Genomic DNA, 12,455 nt, shown 5'->3' on the forward strand with positions numbered 1-12,455 from the left:
TCGGCTTAGTTTCAGTTTTGCCTTCTGGTTTTTTCTTTGCTATCCAATTAAAATCCAGATCTGTTCCATGTAAAACAAAAAAAAAATCATTTATAAAAAATCTTTTTATCACTGCCTTATTATGTATCTCAAGGAATAGTGTAGTTACAAATCTCAGAAATCTGATTCCACTTACTGTGATGTGGGGGCCTTGCTAATAAAAGAGCAAAACTGTTGTGTTTCATGCACAGATTTACCCAATTTGTTGCATGAATGGGTTTTGAAAGGGGTCCCGCTTTATATAAAAGGAGCTCCTTTTTGTTTGTTTTTGCTCCATCTGTGTCATCTGGTGGTCTGTGCAATAGGCAGTGTCTTCTAGTGAACCCCTGAGCGCCAGGCAGTTGTTTTATGGACTCTCTATAGTGTTAGTGGGAGTTCATAAGTTGGCTGCTGTATTGTGTGCCTTCACCAGCTGACACGTGTGAATTCACTCCAGCATATTGAGAGATAATTTTGACTAATGAAACTGGGACCCTGGCTTGTTGTCATGTGATTTATATTCTTTCTTTTTCTTCCTCCCTTGTGTTCGTTTTGCTTAAAATAGGGGTAAGTGAGAGTTTTGTGTATGAGGGTTAGAAAAAGCTACTCTTTCTTTTCGGAGTGCTGAGCTTTCTGCTGGTTTGTAACCTGAGATTCAGAGTTTAAAAGCAAAACTTCAAGGCGGGAGGCTACGGGCTTTCCTAGCCATTTCTCCTTCTCGCTCTGTTCCTTATTATTTTCATGTTCATGCTGTTTGTGTTTTTACCTATTAGAGCCTGTAAAAGTTAGTGTTTTTTTTTTTTTATTCGAAATCCACTGAACTGACCCAGGGATTAAAAATGACATTAGTGCTGCAAGTCAAAAGATAATTTAAAAATGTGGTCGTACACAAGAAAATTCAAGGTGAAATAGAGCTATGTGGGTTCGACTGCAATGTTACAGCATTTTTAATTTATTATTTATCTTTAAAATCTCATCAGTCTGAAAAGAGACAATGGCCAGCACTACTTAGTGCTTGAAATGTAAAATTAGTGAAGGCCATATATCTTTAGTGGGTCAAAATGGATACGCAACGGCTAGAGTCTGGCTTATTCAATGTGAAAGCTGGAGTCTCCATTTTTGCTCGTACTGATCATATAGCTCCCAATGGAAGGCAAGTTTTCATTCTACAGCCGTATTCTGGAGCTTCTGTAAATTGAGTGAAAGAAAGATCGAGAGGGAGGCCGAGAGAAAGATTTTGAATTTATGTTAAACAAAGACTGGAGCAGATCACATGGAGACATTTTGTCTACTTTGATTAGTCATGGATCCCCAAAGCACAGACGAATATTCTGCTCTCTCTAATAAGGCGGACAATGGAAAATCGCAGGCGAGAACATTTCCGTGCAAATCTGCCTTTTTTGATCCTCCTTTCAACTGAAAAGGACCAGATGGGGCGGATAGCCAAGCGCTGATCTTATGTGTTTATCAATATCTATTAAAAACTTTAGGCCATGTAATAAAAATAAGCACTCTGCCTGTTGGTTGAAATCCCACTCTGTTTTTTTTTCCCCCACATACTATACACATTCACTCTCTAAGTCAGTTCTAGGAAGACTAAGATCTGGCGCTCAGTTTTTTTTTTTTCGTTTTTAGCTCATCTAAGTGGTCGTTGTTGTTGAGCTGCATCAAAATATTTAAAGTTTTTGCAATTTTATGAGTGTTCAATGCTGTTATTGAGCTCACAGCAACAATTCCAAGTAAGGCAGTAAGTCTAACTTGGCAGAAAGACCACCTCCAAAGCTTCAAAGCTCTTAGTCATTATAATTTATAAGAAAGATTATATGGAAGATTGTTTATTTTCTAGCAATTTTACACCTGTCTATCAATGCTGAATACAGAGATGGTGTCTATGCACTATTAGAGGCATAGTCATCATAGTTGGTCACAAGGTAAATGGGCAAAACACTGAACTGTCTTATTTCTCCTGAATCACTCCAATGTTAGGTGAAGAATGTCGTTGAAAGATCTGGCATCCAAAATACGATTGCTGAGTCCTTATCAACTATTTCTAGCTAATTCGCCTTTAATGATAACCAAATGAGAAACAGTCCTTTTCATTTGCTTAAATCTATGGGAAGATGTCCAAAAAGAAACACAACCCATAAAAAGTGTATTTGTGCCAATCAATGATTTCCATTTAACAAAATTCAGGACTTCACATCCAATGAGATGCTGTTGAAAAGGTGGTGTATAAAATATTCAGTACAGAAACTGTCTAAATCTTTAAAATGAGTCATTTGATACAGACATACGTATGTTCTATACAGTACAAGTCATTATATGAGCCACTTTATTTAATTCAATTGAGTATGAAAATTCAATAGTCAGTGGTGCCTAGATTTAGACGAGTCTTAAGCAAGTCATTTTTCCCTGGCCTCTGGTCTTTATGTGGTGAAGGCATTCTAAAAAAAGCTATTTTGATGAATGTGTGCTGTAAATAATGAAACACCACATCACTTTACTTAGCATGTATCTAGGCTAGGAAAGTGTTGAGGAGGTAGAATTTCTTTGTCCTTTAAGGTGCGCTTGGAAAAAAAAACTGCAGAGGTGTATGTTCTACCTGGTTGAAATTCAAACAATTTCATTATGGTGTCAATTCTCCGGTTTTGGCAGGGGTTCTAAGGTGTATTCACACAAAAGATCCACCATGGAGAATGAATGCTAGTGTTGACACCACCTAACAAGCAGGGATTATGCGTTTACAGAAGAAGTAATATGATAGGTCAAGTATAAGAGGCACTTCTCAAGAGCACTTCACTATATAATGAATGATTGACTAGAAAGTGAGAAGCTGCCACTAGTTGGCTTGGTTTCTGTGTTGATGCCTCCCTTGATCATGTTTGCCTTCTCTGTTCTCATGTGATGAATAACAGAGGAGGAAACCTGCTCTTCTGTCTCATTTTTCTTGCTAATTTGCACATTTAAGACATTTGTGTTTGCTTATTTGCTATTCCCTTTTGACAAAGAACTGTTCTCTTTTTTGTTGTTGCTATTGTGCCTCAGGGGTATGAACTAATTTGAGCTTCAGTAATTACAGCATGTTTTACACCTGTCTGTCTGTGTGCTATACCTTGTCTTTGTATTTCTCCTTTTAATGAGATATTTCAAGGATTATTATTTTTATTGCAAATATTTAATTTGTTCTTGAAATTATTTTATTGTTGTTTTTCCAGGCAAAAAGTAGACTATTTTTGCACACTGAAAAAGCTTTGAAATCCCCTTTGGATTTTATAGACACAGGGCACTGAACTGTTTCTCTGAAGCACAAAATGACCCCGTAGAGTTCAGGGAGGACAAATGAAGGCAGACTCTACAGACAGTTTGTTTTCAAACAGTGTTGAGACAAGGGCTCTGGAGCTTTGTTCATTCTGAATGAAGCTGTGGTTGTAGCTGTTTCAAGACCATTAAAACCCTGAAAGAGTGAGACAATACAGCGAGATCTTTTTTTTCTAGCAGTTTCTCTTGCTTTGCTGTCCCCTGTGAAAAATCGAATTGGGCTTTTCCTCATAAAATGAAAAATAAATATGTATTTTCCAAACAAATCTCTGAAAGTTAAAACCTTTCATTTCCTTGTTTTGTTTTTTTTACATCAAAATAATCAATGTAATTCCCAGAAAGAAAGCTGGGCCCAATTTTAGTTTTTTTAGAAAGAAACAAAAGCACTGTGCCTGCATTTGTACTTTAAGCTGTTCGCAATCCAATTAGGAGTTTAACAAGGGTCAAATTAGTAGGACTTCTCCGCTTTAGGTTTTCAGCATTAGCAGACTGCATATTAGTGGGGGGAGGTTGGTGGACAGGACAGACACAAAGCTGTCATTCTCCATGTGGTGAAACCCTGAGCCCCGATGGGGGTGCTCCGCAGGCCAGAAACAACATTTGCCATTGTCTTGTGGACCTGCTGTCTTGTAGGATCAGCTGGTGTATCGCTGCTCTGGGGTTACAGGTGCTACCTAGGGCCTGCGTAGAACAGTTCCCCCTGCCCTCTCCTTTCTCCCAGAAGCATGTTGTTGGCTTTAGTGGGCTGTGGAAGACACAAAGTCAGAAGCCTCTTGAGCACTCATTATTTTCTGAACTGATGACACCTAGCAGATTTTCCTCTCTTTCCCCATTGACTGTACATGCAGAATTCAGGTGCACCAGACATTCAGCTGCTCTGAGGTTCATGGTTAATTTTAGCACATACTCCAGGGAAAATCATGTGTGTCCAGGAGAGTGTGTGTCTTTTTGCGTGTACAGTATGTGTGAGCATTACTGAGTATTATATGGCACTGGTACCGAAAATAAATTCGGACAAGTATTTTTAATCCCTTGTTTAAATTTAGTACCTACTGAAAGCCTATATGAAAGGAAGGCCATTGGCGAAGTGTGGTGCATTGTGTGCATTTAGTGTGATTCATTAACTATTTAGGCATATGAAGATAGAAGTACTGAAATGAAACATTTTCCATTCATTAACACTGCATCTGGTAAGGTACCCTTGATATGCACCGTGAAATATGCCTCCAAAATGCGTGTGACTTACTGGGAACAGAAGGAGGTATTACTTTTCTTAAAGTTAAGTTATTCCAGTGTGCAAGAAAGGAAAACTATGCAGTAAGAATAACCATATTTGTTGATAAGGCCTGGAATTTTGTCTTTAATTCTTAATAGCAATACCACTCCTTTTTCTGATGCAAAGTTATTTCATTCAGATGGATCTGGGTACCTGACAGCCATTTGACACCTTGTGACCCATTTCTCATGGCTGCCCTTGGGTTGTGCCAGAATCCTGTTACGTTCCCAAATTACAGCTGAAGCACTTGAAGCCCTCCTTTGAAAACACTTACTGGCCACTCTGAGAAATTAACTTCTTGATCAGAATAATTTGTTGATATACTATGTGCTGTGCTCGTTCTTGCGTTGTAGCTGTCTTTCATAACTAAAATACTGTTGTCAGTAATGGCCATTGATAATCAGAGATTAAAGACTTGTGGCTAAAAAGCAGTAATAAAATAAAAAAATGATTCAGCCTTTCATACCTTTTATTTAGCATTCTTTATACATTAGAAATCATTCATCTTGGGTTTGAATTGATGTAATCATTATAAAAATTCACTGAAGATTAGCCCTCCATAACACTGTAAAATTGCAGCTCCCCTTTGTTGGAAGAAATCTTTAGATTGTTGTGAGAGTTATGTCACTGCATTTCAGTACATTAATATGGGCCGTTTGTACGAAGTCGCAACGCATTCTAATGGTTTTTTAAAAAAAATGTCGGGTGGAGAGGCATAATGGTTAATAGGTGCTTTAGTATTTTCTGAGTTTTCATAGCTTAATCCTTTTTGAAAAGCTTTCAAGAATAAAGGCCGTAAATGGCCCTCAGTATTAATTTGATGTGACTTCTGTACAATAAGGGCTGAGTCTCCCAGAAGCACATTTTGCAGCTTACCTTCTTTCATGGTATCAGCCCCTTGGAACTTCAGCCTAAATGTTTCATGAAACTCTGCTGTAAGCCTCTTTGGTATTCTCTCATTATAATGCAGCTCATAAGACCATTATTACAGATTGTTAAAACCAGCAGAGTAGATGCAAATAGTGTAGATAGTTTTTTTTATATTATATTAAAATTGATTTAGTACAATAGAGTATTGAAATTGAACTGTTAAGACACACAAGCTCATACAAAATTTCATTTCCATTCTAATTATGTTGTGTGAACTATTACAAAATATTTTTAGTCGAGGCATTTTAGCATTCTTCTTGACAGTTGATAATTTTATTCAGTCTTTAAATTGAAAACTAAACAGAACTGGACAATATACATTTCCATTTGCAGCTGCTGGGCGTTCTGTTTATAAAAAAAAACATTCAAACATTGCTGGTTTGCCTCAGTTTTTAGCAAATTTTCAAACTGTGTTTTTTTTACAATCCTTTTATATATATATTTAATATTTACGTTTGCTTCAGTGAAAGCATTTGTCTTTGTGTTTCTTAAGTTATGTGCGAATCACCCTATATTGAGTTTCCAGTAAAATAAATTTCATGAATAAGTAATCCATTCTGAATTGTAATGAATAATTATATTAAATTCACAGTGGATGAAGTAGTTTCTAATTTTGCCTAAAGGCATATTGATTCCAGTAGACTGCTTAAGACTTTCTATCATAAATTACTGTATTCTGAAGAAATTAAATCAGAATGCCACCCACATGCAGGATGAATTTACTAGAACCCTTTTGTTTTATGTTGTACTCTTCACAGTAATACTGATTCTACACAGCATTAGAGTGTTACTTTAAGTAAGTCAAAATGAAAATTAGGAGGCTATTTTGTAATATTTTAAAAAATAATATGTTTAATTCTCCAAGTTCAATCAGTTTATTATAAAAAGATAAAAGCCGTAAAAACTCCTGGCTGATGCATGTTTAATGTTGTTGATTTAACCTTCTGCATATGGCTTAATGCATGTTCCCTAAAATAACTAGTTATTTGTTTTGAATATTGCAAAAATCTTATTGTGCTTGACAGGGGGAAAAAAAACTGTAAAATTCTTAGAAAAAAAACTAAATTAGCATAAGGTCTCTCTGAAGCAGTTGAGCTTCAAAAATGCATTTTTTTATTTTTATTTCTTTCTCTACTATGCTTTATTCTGCTTTCCACTATTCTGCTTTCCTCTATTATGCTTTACCCATCCTCTTGAGACTGAGAAATACTATTTGTTATCAAAGAATCCCCATTGTAGGAACTTGGACAGGTCTGGAGGGGTTCAGAGGAGGGAAAAAAAAAATCTATTTGCTGATCTAAAGTAACTAGATTTTTTTCCTAAAGGGGATTGTCGTTGTTAAAGATTTTTTTTTTCAAAATTGCTTTGTTTTTTTGTAGACCAGACATGAGAGAGTTTGTGGAAGGTATCGAGCAGGTCATTAACCCTGCAGAAAACAGCTTGCATTAATATGCTCTAATCCAGTATAATTAGCCTAATTATTGCACGCCAACCAGCTTGTTGTATTGTCAAGATTGGGCAAGCATGCCAGATCGACCTTGGTCCCCCTGGAATGCCACCCAAAGCACAGAAATCTTAGTTTGCAACATTTCTGATCTCCTGACAAATAAAACAAAAGGAGCTAAATTTCAGTTCCTCAACAAACTCTTTTTTTTTTTTTGTCTGAGCTTTTGGGCCTGGATGGGGTGTGTGTGTGTGTCTGCGATTAGCCAGTTAAAGATTTAATATAAATAATGCCCAAGCCATTTTGTCAAACAAAATTTCTGTTCCCCCAAGAAACAATTTGATAGCTAGGCTCAGTTGAATGCTGTACCAAAAAAATGCAAGGCATTTCCACATGGTGTGGGATTAGCAATAGTAAAAAGATTTAAACTATATAATTACAAGAGGATAAACTCCAAATTATCCACTGCAGTCAAACACAGATTATCAGCCTTCTCGGTGAGTCCTCTTTACAGCCCCTGGGGGTTATCTGACTACAAAAGGGCCTCATTAGCATAAATTTACAAGTGCTCCCGTTTCAGACGGCATGATAAGAACCTGTTTTACCTTTGCATTAGCGCTGAATGGCTTGTTGTGCTTTTGGCAATGACAGATAAGTCAGGATAATTCCACTTTATGCCGAAAATGATGCTCCAGATTCTGGATGCATCCCGAAGGTGTCACTGGCAATAATCTTCAAAGAGCGTCCAGTGAAAGTGGGCTGTATGTTTTCCGGATGATATACTGCAAATGACAGGAAGAATTATGCGAGGGGAGACAAATCTGTAACATATTATTAAGCAATTTCACGTGAATAACAGGGATAAAAGGATAATGGATGAGGGTGTCGTTATTACCTTCATGTAGAGGGGAAGCCAAAGCAAAGGTAGAGCGACAAGATTAATTGAGGATGGGTGAAGCGCTCATTGCTCATCAGGCCCTCTCTTTCTGCTGCCTGCCATCTTCTCCCTGCCAGCCCCCACCCCACCCATCCCCAAACCTCCAAATTTCCAGGATTCGAAAAAAGATCAGCTCAGTGTTTCCTGTGGCTGCCAGAGGAAGTTTGTAAGCAGGCAAGAAGCCCCGAAGAAGGGTTCATTAGAAAGCCTGTGTTTGAAAAGAGCTGCAGAATTACCAAATGGCATCTGTTCAAACCATCCTTAATCCTAACTGCCTTAGTTTCCCATTCCCCTTCTGTGCTTTGTGTTTATCGCTTAAATTATCGCATGTTTAGTCACATGTACACTGCTATATAACAATGATTTCTTCCTTCTTAGATCTCGTGATTCCATGTACTGTGAATATTACAAATAAGAACAGATTTTTTTTCCCACTAGGAGTAAGACTATTTTGGAAAGTTCTGAAACTGATGCAGGATATGATTCCTTATGCCAAGCTTGATGGCAGTTTTGTACTCTTGGCAAGATCATCAGTATTCTTTATGTGATCATGATGAACTGATATAGTTTACAAAACAGTAGAGCTGGAGATGCTTTCCAGAGTAGCAATTAATATTTTAGATAACATTGGTTAGATCCGCAAGTGTTTTCAGTTATAGGACAAAAATAAAACTGAGCTGACTTCACCCAAAAAAGAAAATATGTACAGAAGGTATACAGCATAATGCCTTTGAATATTCAAAATCTCTAAAGCAAGACAGGAAATGCACAGTTAGGACCTGAGGTCTAATTCCTGGGAAATAGTAAAATATCAATTCATATTTTTCGCATGTTCATTCATATCTTCATATTATTGAGAAATGTAAACACAAATGAGTACACATTTTCTAGCCTATTTGTTGAGAAATCAGATATGAGTTGACAATTTTTAAGTGTAATCTTAGACTGACACCTAAATACTAAAAATAAATAGAAGCAAAAAGTGGAAAATAAAATAAAAAAATCAGATGAAGGCTGAAAGAAGCTGATTTGATAGCCTTACCTGTCAGACTGTTTTGGAGTGCACGTAGCTTCAAATCTGCTTCCAGTCCTAAATAAGACATTAATGAAGTGAGGAAGAAAAAGGCTCAGTTGAGCTCAGAATGAGTGTATCAAGTAGAGATTCTCTTTTAGAGGAGTCACTTCTCTTAGTCACAAGATACAAAACGTCTGTGTATTTGGAAAATGAAAAGCGATACTGTGGGAGGGAGGAATGTGTGTTTAACAGTGAAAGAGTGTCTTTCTACCACCAGATTCAGCTGCAGTCTGCACTGTATGAAGTGCAGAAAAAGGAGAGCCAGTGCTGATTATGCTGATATTCCAGGGAAAAAAAAGTATTATCCATGGGAATACATAGTACTGTAGTTCTCAAAAGAAATCCTGGTTTTCCCCCCTCAAAACTAACAATTCGAAGTGAAAATGCAGATTACCTTGCAAGCACCACTCTTTAATTTTCAACATAAAAGCATCTGTACTTTGAACTTGTTTTCTGATACAGTGCATTTTTGCCATGCAGTCTTGGTGCTGATTTTTTATATGATAACACAGAAGCTCAGTTATATGTGGTATCAATCTTGTATTAAATTTAATGCCCTGTATTGTTTCAAATAGTATAAACAGTATTAGTGCCTGCCTACACAAATCGATGAAATGTAGCATAATAAAGGTCAAAGGTTGACTATATCTGTGTAGGAGGTAAGAGAGTTGGGATTTATGGGAAAGATACCAGAGCATTGAAAACATGTGAACATGAGGTGCTTTATTGCACATTCCAAACAGACTGACGTTCATTCTGAATTCATTGCAGTCAAACAGATATTTAATTGGCCCCAATGCTACAACAGTGTATTTAGATACCCTCAGCTTTCTGGTCCAGAATTAAGCTATTTTAAATGTAATTTAATCATAAATAAACCTCTTTTTATAAATGTGTTGGCCTTGTTTTAATTACTTTTCATTCTTGAACAATTTTGAGCAGAAGCATGGAATAATCTAGGTTTCATTAGATTGAAGTAATCGTAAAGTATGGAAAATTGCTTTGCTAGCATCTAGACATGTAGGTCAGCATGGATCTCTTCATCATAAAACTAGTGAAGGATGTCCCTAAAATAAAAACAAAGCTTTGGAAAAAATACAGCCGTTGATTTTGCATTTGTAAAAACTGTTTTCCAAAAATGCTCTAATATAAATGAGGTCACCATGTGACACAATTTTTTCTGACAAACTTGGCTGGACATTTCCAGCAGTGATTTGCTCTGTGTGTGTAATGCGTATTCATCCATTTATCACATTGGTCTTGCCAGAATACCAGAGTAGTGTGATCTTGCCAGTGTATGACTGGATCCTAAATGTATAGTGACACTGATTATGCAAATCTGAATCTTATTTTCCTCAATACCTGTATTAGGAAGCAGCTGGTTGAGAAATAAGATTCTTTTTAAAAAACCGAAAATATTTCATATATCTCACAAGGAATTTTAAATTTGACTTTTTTTGTAGCGGCTGTCATACGTGCTAAAATCAGATGAAATCTGCCCTTTGATTCTTTGCCTTAAATCTGAAAGAAACCTTGAAAGGATTAGAGTGCTGGCTAATATATTTTTATTTTGAAACGCATGTCTGTCATAGAGCTAGGAATTTCTTTTCTGATTGAAGTAAATTTTTTATTATTTCTTTCATGGTTGCTTTCTTTAATTTATTTTTTCATGGCAAAAAAAAACAGGCTCAATATCTTGTGCTTTACTTTAGGAATAATTTATATGTAGTCCTGTGCTTACCTGTGGACATTCTGCAATTTGTTTCTTAACCCAGAGTATTCTTTGCTACTAAATGGTAAGATGAATGGCAAAAGATTTTTAAACAGTTTTTAAAATCAATTTGTCAGTAGGTACATGGATATCCTCAAAAGCAGAAAAGTCTCTTCTGGTTCATATTCCAGTTTCTATTCTTCATGCAAACCTTGCTTTTGTGCTGGAGCTTTGTTCAAATTTGGTTTCTGGTTAGAGCAGTATAAATTAGTTTTGGTGGTCATCATTGATGTCTGCAATTTAGTTCAGTGGGTGTCTGAAAGTTAGAACAATCTAAATATGAAGTACATCACTTGGTTCCCCTTTTTCATAACCAATATTCATCTATTTACTCTTCCTTCACCAAGGGATGTAAGGCAAATTATATGTTCAGGAAATCATTTTTCTCAAAATAAGTTCTGGGGAATCAAGCAAACAGTAGAGATTATAGTACACAAAGAATGCAGCGAGAAATCTTTGCTCCCACGTGTTGCAGTGAATGAACAGGCTTTTGCCTATTTAGTTTAAATTGCTTGGGAAGCAGTGGATATATGTATATGCCTAGTGTAATGGAAATGAGATTAATATTTTAAAGGCAAGCTAAAGGTTGACACAAGAAAAATTGAGTTAGTTTGCAAAAAAAGAAATTTGTTTCTTCATGTGAAAATTGAGGTCAGAAGGGCAGAGCCTGCCTTGCCTGTAGATGAATTAAAGGAATCGAATAATGTAGGAATGATGCACCATTGAATAAGTTAATGATGGGGTCTTGCACGAGGAACAGTCATCTTTGGCTTACCTTGTCATTATCCGTGGCAAATGCCCAAACATAAGTCTGGGTTTGATTGGTGCTCCAGTCAGTCATTGGCATGTTGAGGATTTTGGCACATAGTACTATGGATTAGACCCTTCCTGCCTGAAGAATGTCTGATTTAGTCCTACAGTGCAGAGTCAGTTTGATTTGCTGTACATGAATAAAAAAAACAACATTTGTATCATCAGTATGATCGCTAGCTGAACGGATTCCGAATTAACTTACTTGTCAACAAATTGGACCTCCGGTATTTTTACGTAGGTTTCAGATTGTAAACAAGTGGTCTTTTGCCTCTAATTTAGATTTTTTTTTTATTGCCAACTCTAATTTTTTAAAAATATAGCTACAGGTGCTGCAAATCTTCAACTTCCTGCTATTTCTTTATATTCTGTTTTTTCCTTTATAGAACCTAAAATATGTGTATATATAAAAGTGTAAAATATATGTGTGGTAAAATCTAGCTAAAGGAATATATGGTGGTTTAGTGAGCAAAGGTGAGACATTTTCAAGCAACCATTATCTTAAAGCACTGTCCAGGGTCAGTTTCAGATAAATATTTTTGTTTGTGATCAGCACAATTCAACATAATAGCAATGTGTGGTAACCTATACAGGCCTGCTTTTCTTATTTTTGTCCATTTTTCAAAAATGGTTTGGATGGTTTTCTGCACAGGAAGGCATAAAAAAGGGGGGGGGAGTCTAATATCTGGAATGGGGTCCTTCCAAATTACAATTTAAACATCCAACCTTCTCTTTCCTCAGTTTATAAAAAATGAGGTGGTGCGCTGTCTAGTTTCCCTCTCACATGCTGTTTGCCAAGTTGTTCATTTTGTGTTTTTGTGAAGTTGTAAGCAGGAATGCCCTGGCACCGTAGAATCCTATTAGCCAAAGCTGATG

At 36.5% G+C, this 12,455-nt stretch overlaps 1 protein-coding gene and 1 long non-coding RNA gene across 20 annotated transcripts in view; one reads left to right on the forward strand and one right to left on the reverse strand.

Moving 5' to 3' along the window:
- The window catches only part of nbeaa (neurobeachin a), a 361,778-nt gene that overhangs the window by 282,115 nt on the left and 67,208 nt on the right, over positions 1-12,455 (forward strand). The window lies entirely within an intron of this gene.
- On the reverse strand, positions 3,165-9,181 carry LOC148658364 (uncharacterized). Of its 2 annotated transcripts, none has more exons than XR_015940054.1 (3): positions 8,966-9,181; positions 7,592-7,768; positions 3,165-4,081 (listed from the first exon to the last, which is right to left on the reverse strand). It is a non-coding gene; the product is annotated as an uncharacterized LOC148658364 (long non-coding RNA). The 2 variants fall into 2 exon arrangements; XR_015940053.1 differs by lacking the exon at positions 8,966-9,181 and adding an exon at positions 7,882-8,478.

The sequence above is a fragment of the Lepisosteus platostomus genome, chromosome 7, assembly GCF_059453375.1.
Source record: "Lepisosteus platostomus isolate fLepPlt1 chromosome 7, fLepPlt1.hap1, whole genome shotgun sequence".
NCBI classification, from domain to species: Eukaryota; Metazoa; Chordata; class Actinopteri; order Semionotiformes; family Lepisosteidae; genus Lepisosteus; species Lepisosteus platostomus.